The sequence below is a fragment of the Danio rerio genome, chromosome 15, assembly GCF_049306965.1.
Source record: "Danio rerio strain Tuebingen ecotype United States chromosome 15, GRCz12tu, whole genome shotgun sequence".
In the NCBI taxonomy this organism is placed as follows: domain Eukaryota; kingdom Metazoa; phylum Chordata; class Actinopteri; order Cypriniformes; family Danionidae; genus Danio; species Danio rerio.
Genome location: NC_133190.1, coordinates 4,181,866 through 4,191,027, shown reverse-complemented (window position 1 = coordinate 4,191,027; position 9,162 = coordinate 4,181,866).

The window sequence follows — 9,162 nt, the reverse complement described above, 5'->3', positions numbered from 1 at the left end:
AAATGATTGATATATTCCTTTATAGAACAACTCACAGAAATCAACCATCAGTCCCTTTTAGAAATTTTCGGGATGAAAAACTTCTCATTCACTGTATTTATTTCAGGGACAGATAATGTATCCCACATAGCAAAATTTCTCTGGCCCAGCTCTGGCCCACACAATCAGGTTTTGCTTGGCCCACATGCCACAGTGAATTACGGTACATGACTGGAGCAAATCTGGCTTCCAGACAAGGGCCAAACACTGACCATATCTGGGCCAAGTCTCAGCCAAGTTAATAACTCATAACTGGGCCTGAACTGGGCCAGATAGGTTGGTGTGTCACAATTGCAATGAAATTGATAAACCCATGGAGTGATGCGCTTTAGGCACACTATGGGCACGCTTTTTCTCAAAGTGACCTGATTGGTAGAATTTTTTTTCTTTACTCAAAAATGATTTTAGTGTATTTTAAATGTGGGTCAAGACTGGCCAAACTCACATGGCCCACTTATCAAATTTTTAAATCTGGGCCAAAAACTACATTTTTCATCTGGCCCAAATCTTGTGTGCCGCCTTAAAGACGGTGCCACCTCTGCCAAACCCGGGCCATGTTTGGCCCACATGCTGTATGCCAGTACCGGATGAATGCCTGCTGTGCCAGCTTTATGCCAAATCTGGGCCAGAATTCTTTGCTACTAGGGATGTTTCTTGTGAAATGTCCTATAAATACCTCCTAAATAGCCATAGGCTATTAAACAAGAAATGTATGATGTCATCTAGTGACATTTAATGACTTTCTGAGCAGAGCTTACTGCCTTTTCATTGAAAATTTGAAAAATCTGAAAAGTGGCTTTTAGGATTGATAGTGGGACATTTCTGCACTCTACCAGTTTACCATCATTTGTATTGCAACATAGTCTAGTGTTGTGCTAGAGCTTACTTGTCATCCCCAATGGGAAAAAAAACATCTTATACCAGCCTAAGCTGGTTTTAGAGGGGTTTTGGCCACTTCCAGGCTGGTTTCCAACCATTTCCATCCTGGTCTTAGCTGGTCAGGCTGGAAAATGACCAGCTAAAATCAGCTTGACCAGCCTGGTTTAAGATGGAAATAGCTGGTTTTGGCTGGGCTCCCAGCCTGGCTAAGCTGGTCAAGCTGGTCATCTCTCAGCCTGACCAGCTAAGACCAGGCTGGAAATCAGCCTGGAAGTTAACCAGCTAAATCCAGCCAACCAGCTTAGGCGGCTTTAAATTGTTTTTTCAACAGGGATTTACTTTGTTTGTTTTTGTTTTGTTTTGTTTTTCATTCTTTTGTTTTTTGTTGTCTTTCTTTTTTAAAACAAAGCTTGGTATAGTGTGTATCTATGTTTATGGTGGTTTGTTGACCTGTTTTGAGAAGTGGGGAGGGTGGGTTAGGAGATGTGGTGACAGATATTGAAGAGCGGGGAAGGGGAGTTGGTTGGTGGTGACCAGTATTGAGGGAAGGGAAGGGCGGTGTTGGGGTTGAAGTGGTGACTTTGCGTAGTCAGCATATAGGGCTGATTGGTAATGTTAAGAATGGTGTGGTTTTAAGAATATAGTGGCTAAAACTGTCAAATTGACATCAACAGAGACAGACCGCCATTTCAGATGTAGAAGCAAATGATCAGACCTTTATTGAAGATTATCAAAAACAAACTTAAAAACAATGGATTCACATGCATGGATTAATTGTTCACCCCAGGGGTGTCCAAACTCAGTTCTGAAGGGCCGGTGCCCTACATACTTTAGTTCCAATCCCAATTAAACACACCTGACCAGCTAATCAAGCTCTTTCTAGGTACACTAGAAACTTCCAGGCAGGTTTGGTGGAGGAAGTTGGAGCTAAACTATGCAGGACACCGGCACTCCAGGAGCGAGTTTAGACACCCCTGACCTAAAGAATAACAATGTTATAGACAATTTTAACAGAATAAATATTGTAAATTTAGATTTCACCCGGACTTTAAAGATTTAAATGCTTCTTTTTGGATATTACGTCATTCAATTCGACTATGCTAATGACTTAACGGAAAGCTTATGACCTACTTACTACGGTTTGTTTTAAGAACATGTTAACAAATTTAGTTACAAACTAGCTACTAGTTACAAAGCCCTTAGTATGGACTTTACCTTCCAGTTTAAGAAAGAACTTATAAATAGCTGGTACAACCCTAGCCAGGAAATAACTACTGCCATAATCAGGGTTGCCAGACGTATGATAATTTCGACCTCTGTACGATGTACGATCAATAATGAAAAAAATCCTATAATGTACGACAATTTCAGAATTTTATGGCATTCAAAAGTAATTTCATTGTAATATTGGGGCTTCTTTACTTACTGATCTAGCTGCATATTTTCTGTACTGTCTGTGAGGAGCAGGTGGCGTTAGGCATGTTTTCTATCTCCTCTTACGTTGCCTCTTCTCAGCCAATCAACGTGGAGAATGGCTCTCTCTCACGAGTTAACACTCCTGCTGCGCGTGCCCGTGGTTAGGTCAGTAGTTTTCAGTTTGAGGTCGATCTTTTGAGCAATAATGTTAAAACAATTTGTGCTGTAAAGAAAGGTGAGAAGGACAGGGAAGGTTTCCCTTGATGTTCTCGTTTTTCCCTATTCAAATGTGTCATGTGAACGTGTTTTTTTCCAAAGTTAGTCTCATCAAAACAAAGCATGCACACCTCATAGTGTGCACTGCTTTCAAGCCAACCAGCACTATTTTGCAGTCCATGATTGCATCCAATGTGTACAGCAAAATAAATCCCTCAACATCTGGCAACATGCAACATTCAAGGACAGCAACTCAGAGGTGGAATTTGAACCTTCCCACTAAGGTACCTAATTTTTTTTTACGTATAGTGGTAATTTGTGTTGATAATTACATTTTCAACAATCTTGCAACTTTGTGCAGGAGTGGGAGGGGAAGAAAACAGCAGTACCAGAAAGGAGAAGGGCAGAGTGTGGAAACACTGGACCTGGGTCTAGTGGACCTAAACACCTTGTATGTAATGTAAATGTGTGGGGGGAGGTACATTATGCGGTCATTGAAAATTTGTTCGGATTTATGTTCTTAACAGAAAATAAGCCAAAGCCAATGAATTTTAGGTCGAAAAAATATTTCATTGTTTAATTTTTCTTTTCTTTTGAAAAAAACTGAAAACGGGTGTCACAGACCCGAACACCATACAAGGGTTAAGAGCTAAATACAGTCAAAACCCTGAAGTAATCCAGGACAAAAATATATTTTTTTAAATCTACTCATTATGGATTTTAATTTGATGCTAGATTATAGTGACAAACTCGATTGTTTTAATGAAAATGCATGGATGTGATTTCAGAGAGACTTCACTAGATGGCAACAAAGACCAAATATACACTAGTCTAGAAGACAAAATGAAAGTTCTGTCATAGTTAACTCTCCCTACACTTATCTCTTCTTTTAAACACATAAGATGTTGAACACCAGACAGTTGGCTGTACACTTTAACTTTAAAAAAAAAATCTGACAAAGCACTGTCTGGACATTCTTCAAAATCTCATATGTGGGCTTTTATAATTGAAGGTAAATTTAGGTTACACAGTAGTGATGGGTCGTTCATGAACGATTCGTTCATTTTGAACGATTCTTTAATATGACTCGGGAACTACGAGTCTTCTCAGGGAGTGATTCGTTCATTCGCGCGTGCGCACATTTGTGCAGGTAGTATCGTTAATTTCAAGTCTTCATCACATTGGCAGATGCCAATCATATGCGTTTAGAGCCGGAAAAAGAATTGATTCGCTCACCTCTCGAGTCCTCTATCAGGTCTGAGTCACTCGTTCATCACGAGCCAATCATACACGTTTAGAGCCGAAAAAAGAATTGAACCGCTCACCTCTCGACTCCTCGGGTTTGAGTCATTCTGTCACGTAAACAACGAATGATCATGGCTTACATCGGCTCAGACTGTGCATTGATTAAGATTATATGTGACTCTCAGTGTAACGTGAATGAACCCCTGACATTTAAAGACATGAAGAGGTGAGCTGAGCAAAGAGACAACAATACCTTCATAAACAAAAGAGCAGGTAAACATTGAATTATTATTCTCTCCTTTTTATAGTATTCTAGTTATGACATATTTGTCTGCAGTCAACCTTTTGGGCTAGTTGTAGATGTGTTTGGAAGCAATTCGTAACATTTTAATAATATTTTGGCAAATTGAACCAAATGAACGAAATGACTCGAAAAAAGAATCGTTCATCTTGATGAACGAGACTCAAAGATCCGAGTCAGTAAAATGATCCGAACTTCCCATCACTATTACACAGTCTTTAATCTTGTTTTGAACTTGAACAACTAAATGATTGCTCTTCTTAAGTCTCGTAAACTGAATGAATTGTAATTATATTTAAACATTGATGCTGTAAAAGGAACCTTATGAAATTGAAAGTAATTGCATTAAGTGTTTACCAGAAAATTATCATTTCCTGAAAAACACTAGATGTCCATATACTTCACTGAAGGTACATTTTGGTGTGCTCTATTTTTTCAGCTTTAGAAATAAAGGTTAATTTTTTAAGTATTTATAAAATACGTTACTTATTCTCATAGGTCACAAGATGTTACATGCCATATCTATACAATATTTTTAATAAATAGTGTATTATATTGCCAAAATGCATGATTTCTTCACATCCAAATTAGTCAGTGTATTTTTCCATCATGTGTTAGTGTGTAATCAAAATATTTTATTTTTCGTATCTTTTGCCAATATTGAATTTTTTTTCCTAGGGGCGTCATAGTGGCGCAGTGGGTTGTACGATCGACTCACAGCAAGAAGATTGTTGGTTTGAGCCTCGGATGGGTCAGTTGGCTTTTCTTTGAGGAACTTGCATGTTCTCCCTGTGTTGGTGTGGGTTTCCTCTGGGTGCTCCAGTTTCCAAGTCCAAAGACATGCGCTATAGGTGAATTGGGTACGCTAAATTGTCTGTAGTGTATGTGTGGGAATGAGAGTGTATAAGTGTTTCCCATAGATGGGTTGCAGCTGGAAGGGCATCCGCTGCATAATACATATGCAGGATTGGCTACATTGTAAAAGTGTTATATAAATAAACATTGAATTGAATATCTGTGCAATATTCTGCAATAACAGCACTCATACAGCCACTTCACTCTTATGTATTACTCCGCCCACATAGAGTGACAACAGATCAATAGACTCACTACTGTTTGACAAATACTGCAGCTGTTGGACAACATAAATGTACTTTTGAGGTTTTTTTTGGCAAAATTGTAGTTGTTTAGATTGCAACTATGCAGTTTATTTATAAGAATAGTGCCTCAGCGTGTGTTTTTTTTTTTCCATATTTCAAATTACTGCTGACCAAAGCATTATAAAACAGGTAAGTTATATCAATCTCTCTCCTTTGTATGTTGTAGTGCTGATTTATAAAAAAGTCATTTATAAGTGATTGCTTTGCTTTGCCTTTTTTGGAGTACTTTTTTTTATCACCTGATTGCAACAAAAATCTGCTGTTCTGATAATCCGCTGCAGATGTGAATGAACAGCGGAAGAAAGTAGTTCCTCGTACAAAAGGATTTTTGAGACTCTCCGTGTTTTTTTTTTATATAGACAATTATACGCCAACCTGTTGTATAAATACAATATCACACTCATTTCATCAATGGTGAGATACTAAGGCACTCGGCATGCAGCCTTGAGCCAACGCACGCCTCTCACCAGTGCCGATATACAGCCATATTGCACTGCTACTCGTGTGATTCATTCATTCATTTTCTTGTCGGCTTAGTCCTTTTATTAATCCGGGGTCGCCAAAGCAGAATGAGCCACCAACTTATCCAGCATGTTTTTATGCAGCAGATGGCCTTCCAGCCGCAACCCATTTCTGGGAAACATCCATACACTACAGACAATTGAGCCTATCCAATTCACCTGTACGGCATGTCTTTGGAATGTGGGGGGAAACTGGAGCACCCGGAGAAAACCCACTCGAATGTAGGGAGAACATGCAAACTCCACACAGAAACGCCAACTGACCTAGCTGAGGCTCGAACCAGCAACGTTCTTGCTGTGAGACGACAGCACCATCTACTGGTCCACTGCGTTGCCTACTCGTGTGGTATTGCTCATATATACTGGGGCGGATTTAACCAATAAGCAAGGTAAGCAGCTGCTCAGGACCCCAGGACATCTGGGGGCCCCTAATAAATATCTAGAAGTATTTATCATACCTAAAACTATGTATAACATCCTTTTCTATCATATTTTGCATAGTGAGATTCAAACAAATATATTTGTACATAATTAAATATTATTAAATATACACTAAAATATAATATTACTAATAATATTAATAATAATAATATTAATAATAACAATGTTATGTAATAATAAAATTATGAAAAGGAAAAAACATCCACCACCCTCAATTATGGACAACCCAAGCTCATTCTGGGAACGTAGCCCCGCGGACGTTTCTGGAGATCACGATTTACGTGGATGGAGGTACGTATGGCCGCGTTTAGTTTTTTTCGAGCGAACGCTGCGGGGCAGTGTGGACGACGGCTCACCTCCGAGTGGAGGGCTTTCCCGATGCAACCAGTTTGTCCGCTTAGCTCACAGCGTTGTGTCGGCGGAGCGGAGGAGCCGGCCGCGGGGACGACGACCGGGATCTAGTCCGGGGAACAGCGGTTCCAGAAATCAGGTAAGATGAAAAACAGAATCCGAAAAATAAGGGCGAGAAAGCGGCGGGATCCGAAAACGCGGGCTTTTGGAAATCGAAGACGAGGGCTTTTGCTTTTTTTTCTGGACAGCTTTTGCAAACCGTCGCTCAGGTTTAGGGAAGGAGGAGGCGGAAGAGGAGGGCGGCCGGGTCGGACGATCCGGCGGCTTTTTGCGTGAGAACAGCGCGGGCGCGAATGGTGCGCGCTCCCGAGAGGCGCCCGAGACGCGAAAAAGCGCGCATAGTAGCCTCTCGCGGACCCGCGAAAACAAAAACCGCTCAAATACGTACCTCCCGGGACATATCTCGCGGTCCGCAGAAACGTCCGCGTGGCTACGTTTCCACAATGAGCCCGGGTTGATTATGGAACAGTCCAGCAGTCAAATTTCTAAAAAAACTATTTATATTTTTTGTTGTAAATTAATTTTAAGACATAATTATTTAAAATATGAAACTTACATTGAGATAAAATGTGGAAAAGAAAAATTAAATTAGAATTTAATTGAAATAAAATTAGAAAGGGTGCATTTCAGAACTTGGGGCCCCATGACTGGAGTTGCTTAGGGCCTCTGAATCACTAAATCCACCCCTATATAAATAAATATATATATATATATATATATATATATATATATATATATATATATATATATATATATATATATATATATATGAGCAATTCCGTGCAAATGTCAACCTTGCCATGAAAAAGATTTTCGTTTTTACCAAAATATGGAAACCATTTCTGAGTTTTTGTGTAATCAAGTGTTTTACAGTACTTTAAAAATACTCAAAAATGCATCTGTCAATGTTTTCAAACTATTCTATTTGATTTACTAAAGTCACGCAAATGGTAATTTCACATGCGTCACATCCATAACAGAGAGATGTCACATCCATAACGACACTTTTTCCTCAGAAATGTGAAAATATTAAATAAAATAAAACCAAGCAATTTTGTTTAATAGAGAGCCGACTCTAATCCTTTTGATTAGCATTATTTCTTTTGGGTTGTGCAGTTTAATTCACATAATTTCTACAAAGTATGTTGTATACTGTAAATTTGCAGACTTTTTTTGTCACATCCATAACGCATGCTTATTTTCCTCATTTAAAGTACAAAACACGTTTACAGATTGATATTTTTCTGCTCCCATAACTCTGTGGCTAGTTGCTCTTGAAAATATAACTAAATTTTTTAATATAATGTTAACATATACTTTCTCTGTCAATTTATGTGTTGAGTTTTTACTGCAAATGTCACATCCATAACGCTGGAATTGCTCATATATATATATATATATATATATATATATATATATATATATATATATATATATATATATATATATATATATATATATAAAACCGGCAACTTACCCAGCATTTGTTTTATACATTGGATGCCCTTCCAGCTGCCCAGAACCCAGCATTGGGAAACACCCATACTCTCTTCCATTCACACACACACACTCACACACAACAGCCTATTTAGCTTATTCAATTCACCTGTAACACATGTCTTTGAACTATGGAGGAAACTGGAGCCCCCGAAGGAAACCCACGCCAGCATGGGAAAAACTTTACACAGAAATGCCTTAAAATCACCCCTGAAATCATCACCCATGTGCTAGACAGAATAAAGAAACTCATACAGGTCTGAAACAACTTGTGGGTTTATAGTGAAAAAAACTGCTATTTTTTTTTGGTGTGTGTGTGTGTGTGTGTGTGTGTGTGTGGGGGCATATCAGCTTTACTATAATCAAGTGGTATCAGTTGTTTGCAACAATTGCAGGAACTGACTTATTTTAACTGGTTCTTGCTATTTTAGTGAGCATAGTGCGAGTTCCTGTGTAAATGCATCAAGCGTAGCGTTGATTATAATGCCCCACAGCTACAGCTATACATTTGCATGGCAAGAGCAAACTGTTGCCAGGAATCAACAAAACTGCCGACTCATAAAGCAAATCATTGATTCGTTTTGCAAAATCACTTAAAACAACCTATTAAAATTTAAAAACCTATTAAAAGCATGACAACAAAAATCAATCCCCCCCAAGAGTGTCAGATTTCAAAGCTTTAAAAGTAGATAACACTTTTTTTGAAGGGGTGTTCATAACAGTGTCATTAAATCTTAATAATAGTGACATGACACTTTAGATTTCATGCATGCTTATTACAACTGTCGTTAAGTGTCATTCACTCAGTTATGATGAGGGTTGGGTTCAGTTTAGGGTTATTTTGAAACCGGTGGCTAAACCGATACTTTTGAGACACATTTAAAGTGGGATTAGGGATGGGGGTCAGTGGAGTTATCGGTCAGTCAGTCAGTCAGGCCGTACTCACACTAGGTACAGTTGCCTCGAACCTGGCCAAAGCACACTTGTCCCCCCTCCCATCTCCCCCGACGGCCCGTGCTCACACCACAAACGGGCT